This window comes from Psammomys obesus, unplaced genomic scaffold (genome assembly GCF_907164565.1).
Source record: "Psammomys obesus unplaced genomic scaffold, mPsaObe1.curated_primary_1811, whole genome shotgun sequence".
NCBI lineage: Eukaryota > Metazoa > Chordata > Mammalia > Rodentia > Muridae > Psammomys > Psammomys obesus.
In genome coordinates, this window is record NW_026592586.1 from 70,347 (window position 1) to 83,265 (window position 12,919).

The window sequence follows — 12,919 nt, forward strand, 5'->3', positions numbered from 1 at the left end:
ACTCGTGGCGGTGCCCCCTCCTGCCTTTGTCTCTAGAGTGTTGGCCTTACAGAGCTGTGTTCCTAACTGGGATCTGGTCCACGCTGGGTCCCAGCGCTTCAGTCCAGTTTGGTTTAGAGGAGTCTCCCAAGGGTTTGTTCTGAAACAGACTTTTCTTTTTAATGCCAGCACTCCAGAGGCAGAGGCTGAGTTCGACTTCTACAAAGCAAGTTCCAGGACAGCCAGGGCTACCCGGAGAAACCCTGTCTCGAAAAACAACAACAAAAACGAAAATAAAAATAAACTTTGTTTAAAATACTTTTCTAAGTGTCCAACTCAATGGTAATTCAGAATATACGTATCTTTCCCTTCGGACACCTTTTATTTATTACTCTCCTTAAACTGGAAATCTAGAACTCCTTGATCTGGGTGACTAGATTCAGACTAAACATTTTTGGTCTTCTCTGTGTTTACCCAATAACTAACTTTGCATCAGGAGACAACGGTCAGATGCCCTGTTGTCAAAACGAAGATGAAAACTGAATGCAACCACGAAGGGATTCGAACCCTCAATCTTCTGATCCGAAGTCAGACGCCTTATCCATTAGGCCACGTGGTCCTACGCGGAGGGCTTGACGCTCTTTTCTTATTAGAAAAAAACCTACGTGTGTCTTGAGCTTGATAATGTTATTACAAACTCATAGTGAAATGAGTTTAAATTCGATTTCATGAGGCTCCAATCAGAAACTATTGAATCGGTGCTTGAGCCATCGGTAATAGTTGTTCTTAAGTCGTTCGATCGGGAGCAAGAACAAAAGGCCACCGTGAGCGCGAGGGCTTCAAGCTGGGCGTCAGAGGAGAGCTGGACAGACAGACCCTCCCCACCGCTACCTGGCCACGTTTCCAGGTCAAGAGCTCACCTCGTGCCTTCCGCAGGCCCCACTCAAACAGAGCTAGGCTAGGAATCCGGACAGCATGAAAGGGATTCGGGAGTAGAGGCCAAAAAGTCTTGCAACCTGGACGGTTGTTGGAGGAGCAGCGTCCACCTGCCAGGCCTGAGCAGGCTCAGCTCCAAGCTAGACGGTTGCACACTCCGACGTCAGCACTGGGCTCGGCTGAGGCGTCCTGCGGGGAATCCGCTGTGTCCTCTAGATCCCTTAGAGTCACGAGCCCACGCCGCAGATCTTCAGAATGTCGCTGTGTTGGCAAATAATGTCTTTAAAGAGGTGATGGTGCAAAATGCTCTTGGGGTGGGGGGGTGAGACCAGCGTGACTGCCGTTCTTACATTCTTACAGGAAGAGGGTTTTAGGACGCTTAGCCTGAAAGCCAAGGGAAAGAAAGGCTCCTTAGGGAGGACGTTGTGTGTGTGTGTGTGTGTGTGTGTGTGTGTGTGTGTGTGTGTGTGTCAGTATAGTCTTTTTTTTTTTTAAGTAAAAAAAAACAAAAACAAATAACGAATGCCTGTTGTTGAAATATTGCACCCTGCACTATTCGCTAAAGCAGACCTACATGACATGTCTTCTACGGTTGAAGGCCGGAAATTGTGCCCCTCTCCCTCTTCACCCTACCTCCGACTCTTTCCTCCCTTCCTTCTGCCCCACAGAGGGTGTCACCCTACAGATTGGGATAGCCCGGAATTCACTCTGTAGGCCAGACCAGCCTCACACTGGAAGCTTTTCACCCTAACAACGTGTTTATAGCCCGATTGTGTCTGTTACTTTTTCTACACGCTTATTGCAGCTTGTGGAGACAGAAGACCAAGCCTCAAACCTGACTTCGGGGACTGGCTTTGCAGGTAGTAACGGGCTAAGCAGCAAGAAAAGGTGACTGGATCAAACTACGTCAGCTGCTATCATGTCCCATCCGTCAGAGCTGCCTAACCGGGTAGCTTCACAAGGCTTATTTGAGAATGAGGAACAAACGGTTTGTTCAGATTGCTCCTGCTTTTCAGGAGTAGAATATTAACCTTGTCATGATGGCTCAGTCCTGGAATCCCAGCAGCCTGGAGCTGCAGGCGAGAGGATCAGAAGCTTTCCGGTCGGTTTCAGATACTTTGTAAGAAATCAGCGAACACACACCAACAAAACAATGGAGACTCTCAGACTCCCCCCTCCAGCTCGCCTGGAGCTTTGATCAGAACATGTGGTGTTGGTTCATTTTCAGATTCAGCAGCAGGGAAATTTCCTTTTTCTCAGTTCCCGGATGCAAGAGGGTTCTGGAATGCCCGTGAATCCCAGCATGCGGGAAACTGAGGCGGGAAGGCAGCTGCAGAGTCTAAGCAAGTCCGGGTCCGGGAAACCCTAGTAATAGGCCCTCAAGCTCAAGTAGCTGCTTTGCTTCGGGATGCAATCCATGGCTCTTTTGCAAAAAATAAACAAAGAGTCCCCTCTGCACCCCGACCCCAGGAATAACAACAACGACAGATCCGCGCTGCTGTTGACCCCTGGGGCGATTTCGGAGGCCCACGGGATCGAAGACTGTCTCGGTAACGCTGCTTTGCTCGGGGTCATTGCTGAGGGTCCCGGGTAGGCGCTGTGAGTGTCAGGAGGCGGGTGGGCTCGGACCCGGAGGCTTTGGGGCCACTCTTTTGGGGTTCTCCAGGACAACCATGGTCCCTGCACCCACGGGCCAGTTCGCGTGGCGCCCTGCAAAGCTACAAGTCTGGAAGGAAGAGATATTTCTGGGTCCTGTTTGCAGTCATCCACTCTGCTCTTTCGGAAAACCAGAAAAAAATTAGCAAACGAGGAGACTGTACGTAAGAAGCCAAGGGCGTTTAGAGGTTAAGAAGGTTTAATCGGGGGATTCCTTACTCTGCCGCGCCAGGCCTTGATGCGGCTGCGAGCTGTGAGCATGCAAAAGATCAAACGTAAATACTTCGGCGCAGGTGAGAAGGTCGGGGAGATCCTTAAGTTAGCCTGAAAACGGTACATGGCTGTGACCTCGTGGCGCAACGGTAGCGCGTCTGACTCCAGATCAGAAGGTTGCGTGTTCAAATCACGTCGGGGTCAAGGGTTTAAGTGTTTTGGTCGGGCAAGGTCTCAAAAAAAAAAAAAAAAAAAAAAAAAAATGAGAATAGTTCGCTCCTCGTAGAACACACATTTCCTTGCTCTCAGTGAGATCTCTGCCTATGTCTCGCTCTTGGGCTGCTACTGCCGTTGAGAAGTGGGGTGTGACCTCCAACTTTTGCTACTTTCCTTAAAAAACAAAATGGTTTGTAGACAACACAGAACAAAATAAAAACTGAAGACGCAGCACTCCTACCCAAGGCCCTGACGTCAGAAGGAACTGACAGCAGGTAACCGGTAAGGCCTGGGAAGCCGCTGCAGTACCAGTCAGGCCAAGAGACACTCACTCAATGAATCAATCAATCAATCAACCAATCAATCAATCGTCATCTGCAAGGACGGGATAAACCTCTGTGTCATCTGAAAAGAGGGAAACTCAGCTGAGAAAATGCCTCCATAAACCAGGCTGTGCGTGAGCCCGTAGGGAACTGTCTCATGACTCCTGACGGGGAAGAGCCCAGCCCCGAGCGAGCAGTGCCGGCCCTGGACGGGTGGTTCTGGGTTAGATGAAGCTGAGCTAGCCGTGGGCAGCAAGCCGGTAAGCAGCAGCCTCCACGGCCTCGGCGCCAGCTCCTGCCTCCAGTTCCTGCCCTGCTCGACTTCCTGTCCTGGCTTCCTTCTCTAATGCACCACAATATGGAAGTGTAAGCCCATTCAACCCTTTCCTCCCCAACTTGCTTTTTTGGGCACGGTGTTTCATCGCGGCAATACAAACCCCAACTAAGACAGTTCTGAAGGCTCCAGGCAGCTCAACAGGCTGTAGCTCCCAGCGCGCCTCAACCCTGGCCCTTCCCTGGTGACCGCACCTTTCTCCCGCCCGGATTTCCTGCCTCTGGAGGGTCTTTGACCTTGGAGATCCTTGAGAGTTGGGTACCCTGGCTGATCTGGCTACCCTCTGTTGCTTTCAGAGAACTCCACTCCCTAGAAACATCTACTGCAGAACCAGGACCTGACTCACTACTGTTTTCACCAGTGGATGTGGACACGGTGGCTCGCCGTGCCCTGGGCTTCGTTTTACCTCTACCCATGTTAATCCCTCCAAACGAGAGTAGAGACCGTTGCCGGTCAAATTAAGCAAGTTTTATTTCTGTCAGACAGGACTATCTCCCTAAAGCAGTGTTTGAAAAAAATTATATATATATATGTATGTATATATATAATGTTTCATATATATATATGAAACATAGAAGGAAGTACTGTTTATATAGTCCAAAGAACTACAAGACTAAAGGGGTTTTCAAGACTTGAAGGATTTCCACAAGAATTTTGGTTATGTAAGAACTTGGCTGTGCATTTTTAAACTATTTAGCAGAACATCTTACTTTATCATGGTATATTCAAGATCTGAGTCAAACATCACAGGGCGGGGAACTTGTCAAACTCCGGAAAAAGTTAAAGCACCGTCAACTTGATTTGTGCAGCGAACAGAAAAGAACTTGTTCTGACTTTTTGCACTTCTGAAAGGGTTAGACTAACTTTATAACCTGTATGTCTTCTAAAGCCTATAGTTTTGAGTTTTAGGTTCAGGTTAAGCTAAAGCCTCTTAGTACCTTTCCAGAGAATGGAGAAATGTGACCCTATCTATGAGGACAAATAGAAAAAAAGCAAGCAAGCAATGACCTTCACTCAGCAAAAAGAATGACCAGACCCTTGTCTTCAAGATAGTGTTTCTTAGCAATGAACCCAGACTTCTTCTGAGTAGCTTTTGACTTCCAGCCAAAAGTCTGTAGCCCCTAATTTTCAAGGATGAGCTAACCACCCCCACCTTAAATTGCAGCTGCATCCACACTTGGCAGGACTGGCCAAGCTTGAGCACCTAAGACTAACCAATTATCTTACTTTATAGCTTCCTCATCCAATCCTGAATTGCCAAAACTGCAACTTCAAATTTCCCACAATTTTTCTTTTAAAAACCTAAAGGCCTTTGTCTCCCGGTGCCACTCTTTGCTGACTGGCAAGGGTGACCCCATTGCGCAATGGTTAATAAACCTCTTGCTTTTGCAATGAGTCTGTGGTCTGGGGGAGTTTCTGGGAAGCGATCTTGAACTCTTGAGCTGTGAGACCCCAGGTCTTACACTTCATAGCCAATGGCTTCTGGAAGCATCTTTATCCACTCAAACATCTGTAAAACTTAAATTTTTTTTTTATTAATTTCACATTACATTTAATTACTGTGTACATATGTGTGTGAAGGTCAGAGGACAACTTACCAGAATTGGTTCTCTCTTTCCCTTGTGTGGTTCCTGAGACAGGGTCTCACTATGTAGATCTGGCTCTAGATGAGCTGGAACTTCTTATACAGAACAGGCTAGCCTTGAACTTACAGCTATGCGCCTGTCTCTGTGTCCCAGTGCTGAGATTAAAGGTCTGTACCACTTTATCTACAATCACAGCTTTCTTGCAAATATAAAAATAAACTTGCATTTTATTTCACTCAATATTAGTGAGTGAATTAAAGGGAAACTGTTGGTATAATGTTCTTTTGAAATGTATACACTTTATCCTTGTTCATTCAATTGCTGATTTCTCCCTCCTGCCCACTCTCTGGTTTCAATCCGATATTGCATTGTGATACTTATTCTAAGCATCCTGTATCAGCTTTGTGTAAACAGGCCAAAATATAGCAACTAGCTACAATGCTGTGCAATGGGAGGAGCTAGAGGACAGGAAAGAGGAGAGGAGGCAGAGGGCAGGAAGTGAGTGGGAGGAGAAAAGGGAGAACTGAGAGAGAGCTAGAGAACAGATCTTGGAACTACGTGGAGAAATGGACTGGACCTTAGATATCACTAAAAGCAAGTATAATGTGGGAAATCTAAATGTTAGGAAACTATGAGGGACTGGTGGTTTAGGATGGCGGTATTATTGCCCAGCATTGTGTTCTAGGTTAACTAAATAAACCCAGTCTCTGTGTGGTGATTTGGGTATACAGCTGTTTAGGATTAACAGCAAGCATTACCAGAAGATAAATCAATAGTAAATATTAATCACCTCTTACAACAGGGAACTAATATGCATATGCACATACACACACACACACACACACACACACACACACACACACAGGAATTTTAATCCAGAAACATGGCTTCTGTGGCAAGGGAACACACCCTAAGACCTAGGTCAATGTGATCCAGATGGAAACCTGACATGCCAAACTCCTTTAATCCCCCTGGCTGGAATATAGATGTGTGCTTAGTATAAAGGGAGTCCTAGACAGCCAAGGCTGTCTCAAAAAAAAAAAAAACAAAAACCAAAACAAAACAAAACCAAAAAAACAAAACAGAGAGAGAAAGAGAGGAGAGGAGCACAGAGAGAAAAAAGGAGAGGAGGCAGTTTTGTTGTTGTTGTTTTCTGGAGAGTTTCACAGAGCCAGCTTGAAGAGAGAACAAACTAGACACAGGTGAAGACAGAAGGAGCCAGAAGATTAGAACAGATTGCTAAAGTTGGTTTGAAGTGAAGCAGCGCAATTCACACAATTCAGTCAGAAGCTCAGAGAAGCCAGTTTGAATCAGTCAGCTAGGAGAGGTGTTTGAGTCAGATTAGCTGAGTTGAACCAGGCAGTCAGAGTTCAGAAAGAACTGGAAAGAATGAGCTTATTCAACAGGAAGTCTCAGAAGCTAAAAACATTCTAGGCCTATATTAGATTGTACAGAGGCTAGAAGTTTCCAGTACTATACCTATGTTAGCAGACAGAGGCAGTAAGCTTCTGAGATGACAATTAAATTAGCCAAATAAAAGTTACTCTTACACACACTACACTGAGACATAACCAGGAAAGTGGAGGGAATCTGCGAGTTCAAATTGGCCTATCACATACAGGAGAATACTCCCATTTCACTTGACACAATTCATTTACATCCCTGTGAAGAAGGACTATTTAAATAGTGATGCATTTTCTCTGATTTAGAGTTCTACAATAACTTTAAGACAATAAAAGACACACCCTTCCAGAAAATGAAATATCTGGAAATGTGCACTAGATGATACACACACGATAATCTTTGGATGGGGGCCATTTCAAAGTCTTTCACAACTTTTTATAGGTTAAAGATAAAAGAGTATTTGTCACTCAAAATTCAAATTTCAAAAAGTAGAAATGCAAATGAAATTGGGCTTAGATTGGTGAGGAGAGACTTTAGTGAGAGGTTTTGGTGTCTTAAAATCTTAGTCCTCAAGAGGCTGAGGCAGAGGTTATCCTTTAGTTTGAGACTATTCTGAATTATGGTGAGTTCCAGGCCAAGTTGGAACACAATGAAACCCTGTTGTTTTTAATAAAATCTCAAGCATCTGATTTTACTAATAAAGACTCAGGAACCAGATGCTGGGGTGAAAGCCTGCTAGCTCAGAGAAAACACCCAACTGACCCTTCTCAGCCCAGGTATCCAAAAAAGTAATGCTCCTTCTCCATGCTGTATCAAAAAAAAAAAAAAAAAAATCCTCAAACTGAATCTTCCTCCTTTCTACTTCCTGTTGGTCTCTCTATCCATCCTCCTAACTTCTTCTTACTCTCTATGGTTTTCCCCTTGATTTATCCCCTGTCATGTGGTTGCTTGCTCTGCCTCTTCACCTACAATTGTCTTTATTTAGTCCTGTTTACAATATTCAAGTAGAAAGCTCTTGTTAAAGGTGTATGGTGGGGCTAAGCCACACCACAACTAGAAACAGGTTTCTCCAGTAAACAACAATTCCCAGGGCTCACGGCGTGCTTAAACATCCTGCAACAAAGCCCTATCTCCGAAATGTAAATAAGAGGAGAAGTTCATGTTAACTTCTTAGATTTCTGTTGTGGAGTGATTTCTTCCTAGATTAAAACCTTCCATCTTGGAGGAACGCTCATTAAGACGCTTGGCGGTAAAAGAGAAGGTGAAACAATAGAGGTGCCACTAGAAGGCAGGGTTTTCCATCCTTCGGGGAAGCCCCTTAAACACGGGAAGTAAACAACTCAAAATAGTCTCATGAAGTCCCTGAAACTGGCACCATTCGCTCTGTGCCTCCCTCCCCAAGGGTATTCAAGCGGTAAGCCCTGCTGGGAAACACTCAGACAAACCCAGTTTATGAAATGCTATCCATGCTGGCTTTGATGACATAATTGCCTTTGAGTCATCTCTGCTTTTGTAAGTTACTCATCACCTTTTTTTTTTTTTTTAATAACTCTAATAAAACTCTTTGGTTCACCAAGTTGGATGGTATCTGTCTTTTGGTTTTCATCAGGATAGAGAAGCTGTAGCTTTAGGTGGTGCTTGGAAAAAACAGTAAAATTTCCTGACAGCTTCAGGAGTTCCTGGCTGATCTTTCTCAGGCAGGACTAGAGACTAGACATGGGTGGAATGGTTGGTAGGACACCCAACACCTGCTTGAGAAGTGGCTTCTCAGGGACTGCCACTTGTCATTTGGTCTAACTGAGACCCACTTTCAGCAGATACAGTGTCTTAGGGTTTCTATTGCCGTGAAGAGACACTGTGACCATGGAAATTCTTATAAAGGAAATCATTTAGTTGGGTCTTGCTTACGGTTCAGAGTTTTACTCCCTGTCATCATGGCAGGAAGCATGGCGGCCCCGTATTGGAGAAGTAGCTGAGATTTCTACATCTGGATCCAAAGGCAGCAGGAAGAGCGAGTGACACTAGGCCTGGCTTGACCTCTGAAATCTCATAATCCCCCTCCTGTGACACGCTTCCTCCAGCAAGGCCACACCTCCTAATAGTGCCACTTCATATGAGCCCATGCGGGCCATTTCCTTTTAAACCATCATATACACCAAAGATAGGCTTAGGTTTACTCTGAGCCCTGAAGTTAAACAGATGTCAGTGCAGCACACAGCACACTAACACCACGATCAGTGTCATCGTCTCACCACATGGCAGAATGTTCTGTAGCCATTGCATAGATACCCAAGAACATCTAATGAAACATGCTTAAAACACTTAAAATGGCTGTTTGTGGTGGCATATGAGTACTTGGCCAGCCTGATCTGTCTCCATAGTGAGTTCCAGGACAGCCATGGCTACGTAGAAAAACCCTGACTCAAAACCAAACCAAACCAAACCACCACCATTAAAAAACAAAACAAACCAACAAAAGGAAACTTGAAAGGTATGTGAAGTTGTTGTTTTCTGGGTACCATAGTATGTCAGTTTGATTACCCAGCATTTTCTACATGAATAACTAATGATTCCACCTAATACTAACAGAATATACCTCTTGGCAGGAGATTGAACAATATTCTAATTTGTTTGCTTTTTTTTTTTGTGAACTGTCACTTATATTTTTCAGATATGTATGATAAGGTTTTTTTTTCTTGAAAAAAACATATATATATATATATATATATATATATATGTTTTGTTTTGTTTTGTTTTTTCTGAGACAGGGTTTCACTGTGTAGCTCTGGGTGTCCTGAAACTCTCTTTGTAGACCATGCTGGCCTTGAAGAAAATATAAATTATATAAAGAATGCTGAATAGCTATTCTGCACTAACTCCTTAGTAAAAGGAATCCTATCCCGGGTTCCCCCGGTGGAGGAAGTAGCTGTTCAGTGTCAAGAAGAGCCGGTTTGAAGTGGTGATTAGGATAAACTATGGTATTTACAAGAATCAGCCCATCCCTGACCCAGGTGTATATAGCACAGAGCTGCAAGGGTGATGATGGCCTCTGGCTGACAATGTGATGTGACAATGTGTCACAGTGTCACAATGTGACAATGTGTCAGAGCGCTGAGTCAGCCCTGAGTTCAGAGAACGTGTGGACCGAAACCAGACTCGTTTTAAACAGATGGGAGCTATTGGATTTAAAGGGGTGGGTGGGAAGACGGAAGGAACGTATGCTGATTATAGTCTAGACAAAGGTTTGTACATAGAGAGTGGTATGACGGGAAAAACAAATCTTTCTAACTCAAGAAAGTAACAGTGAGGATTTCAGTTATTGCTGCTGTATTTTGCATCATGGCGCAGAAGAGCATCTAAGCATTACCAATCAGTCGATCAAACAAACAAACCTTGTGCAATTCATTACGCTTCATTGACACTTGGATTAAAATTTCCCTCCACCATCTATGTTCTTTTCCTCTGTTGTTGTTAGGTGCAATTGTTTTGCGCATTTGTTTACAAAGGCAGGACAGGGGTCCAGAGAGATGGCTCAGCAGCTAAGGGTGAGTGACTGCTGCTCAGTACTAGCTTCAGAGGACTGGAGATCAGTTTCCCAAACACCCTTCCCAGCCAGTTCACAACTGCCTGCGACTCTAATTCCAGAGCATCTGATGAAGAGTTTAAGTTAGCCTGGGTGACTCCATTTCAAAATAAAGAGCCATCTTGACTGGGAGCTGAATTCAGGTACCAGGAAATATCACAGAATCTACACCTGGCAGAAAACAAAGTTAACTCTCCTAGCAACATTATTACAGGGAATATTACAGAATAAATGCTTCATAGAAAATAGAGACAATCTCCCTGGCAATAATCAATGAGAATTGGTTGGGAATCGGGTGGGAAAATTCTCCCCAATGTTTCAGATATAGTTTAGAAGAATAGCCATTTTGATTATATGCCTTAGCCACTGTGATTATGTGCCTCAGAGAAGGTCACCTCTCCCCTCTAGCTTTTACCTAATTCTGTAAGGTTAAGACATCCCCTCCTCCCCCGCTTGCTGCCATGGAAACCCTTGCTCACAGACTTTCCCTTTAAAAACCCTGCTCTCTCAGAGCTGGGGGTCCCACTTCCCTACCGCTGCATCAGCGAGACTTGGCTCCTGAGTTCGATTGCTCTCGTAATAAAGCTTTCTTGCTCTTGCATCAAGTTGTCTCCTGGTCTCTGAGGGTCCTGTGAACCTGGCATTACACTGACACACTTCCGACCACTTTGGGTGCGCATATATATATATATATATATATATATATATATATATATATACATACACACACACACACACACACACACACAAATAAACAATTAACTTCTAAAAAAATGGTGAACAGATTCTATTACCATGGCTGCCGCAGAGAAGAATACTGCAATAAACAGCTGAATTCAATTCCAAATAGCAAGGACAGCTGATGTCTATAGACAGTGGCTGACTGAGGGCGTGAGAGGAGGGTGATAGGGAGGATCCTCACCAACTGGCGTGGCTTGGCAGGATTCTTACTAGAACCAACAATGTTGAGACTGGCAAGCTGGAGGCCTCCTGTCTTGAGTGACTAAGGAAGCCTGGTTGAAGTATGGTCAGGGAGCAAATTCCTGTGGGTGCTGTGCGTTGGGGACCGCCTCTCATCACTGACTCAGTCTGGGAACAGTGACGAGAGAGAAGATCAAGATAACCTGTGGCTATGAAGATTCTATATTTGGGGGAGGAGGCAAAACTGAGGCATGGTATCATGTAGCCCAGGCTGGCCTAAGCTTGTTGTATAGTGGTGAAAGATCCCCGGAGGGTATCTTCCGTCAGAGAGACCCCCTCCCAAGGAACAACGAGGCCCTTCGGATGCAAACAGCAAGAGGCTTTTATTTTGATACACGGGTACCCGGGGCGAAAGTCACTCGAAAGGACTTTGCGCGCCCCCTAGATAGGAAGCTGGGGTTTTTATAGGGTTTTAGAGCAGAAGCACAGGTACAGAAGCGAGAAGCATGGTTACAGGGGGCTGATTGGTACGTTTACATGAGACCACAATTTGCGTCAAAGTTTGGCAGGGGCACCAAGATTCCAGGAACTGGGTGGTCAAGGGGGTTAGGATGACCCCTTGACGTGGCCCGCCACCTGTTATTTTATTTTTCTCTATCTTAACTGAAACAGTCTCACAGATATCCATGAGGGTGATTAACACAAACTGTTTTTAGTTTGACTGGGGCAGCCTGACCACAGATATCCCAAGTGGGTGACACAGCTAGGATTTCTCAGTAATTTTCCAATTTCTCATCTGGCCTTCAGAGTTTTACAAAACAGTGGTGTCTCACAAAATGGCGTTAGCTATGTTTAACTTAGGGTGAGGCAGGGGTCTTTCAGTGGAAGATGAACTTGAACCTCTGATCCTCTCGCTTCAGAGCCAAGATTCCAGTTTTATGTATCTCCCTACAAACTAAGAAATGAGATTTAAATTAATTAATTAATTAAAAAATATATATATATTTTAGTTTTTCCAGACAGAATTTCTCTTTGTAGCCTTGGCTGTCCTGGAGCTCACTCTGTAGACCAGGCTGGCCTCTAACTCAAAGATCTGCCTGCCTCTGAGATTAAAGGCATGAACTTCCACTGCCCAGGGACATTTTGACTTCTTAACACCAGGAAACTGAGTCTATTTAGTGAGAATCTTTCCCTAGAGCCTAGTTGCTTCAGGTAACACTGCCACTGACCTTGCTCTGCCAGGTAGTTGAGACCCAAACACTAGAAAAGGCGTTTATATTTGGAGGGTGACTGCTTCTGGCAATGTAATAATAATTTTACCTTGCATGTGACTCATGCAGATACTTCTGCTTTGTCTAGACTCACTTTTGAGTTCAGCATTTGTGTCTCCTTTTCCATTCTGACTTTAGTGTGGCTTTTAGCGGCCATATCTGACAGTGATATGCTAACCGTACTTAAGGACTTTAATATTTGAAAATGAAATGTTAGTTTCTGCCTAATGTAGTGCCATAGTATATCCAAAGACTCAAGCAGAAGCAGCCCCATCTCTGTGAGTTCCAGGTTAGCTGGAGTTATACCTGTCTCAAAAAACCAAACCAAACAACTCCAAACAAACAAGCAAACAAACTTTAGACTAGAAAATAGGCTTTAGTTTCCAATAGGAGAAGGAGTGCTTTTTGGAACCAAGGTGTACTTTTCTTATCGCTGTGACAGAACACCAGAAAAAAAAAAAAAAAAAAAAAAAAAAAAAAAAAAAAAAAAAAAAAAA

The 12,919-nt window shown here is 44.3% G+C and overlaps 2 non-coding genes across 2 annotated transcripts; one reads left to right on the plus strand and one right to left on the minus strand.

The window, feature by feature from the left end:
* Positions 1-525: 525 nt before the first annotated feature.
* Positions 526-598, minus strand: Trnar-ucg (transfer RNA arginine (anticodon UCG)). The gene has a single exon. It is a non-coding gene; the product is annotated as a tRNA-Arg (tRNA).
* Positions 599-2,916: 2,318 nt separating this feature from the next.
* On the plus strand, positions 2,917-2,988 carry Trnaw-cca (transfer RNA tryptophan (anticodon CCA)). The gene has a single exon. It is a non-coding gene; the product is annotated as a tRNA-Trp (tRNA).
* The last annotated feature ends 9,931 nt before the right edge of the window (positions 2,989-12,919 follow it).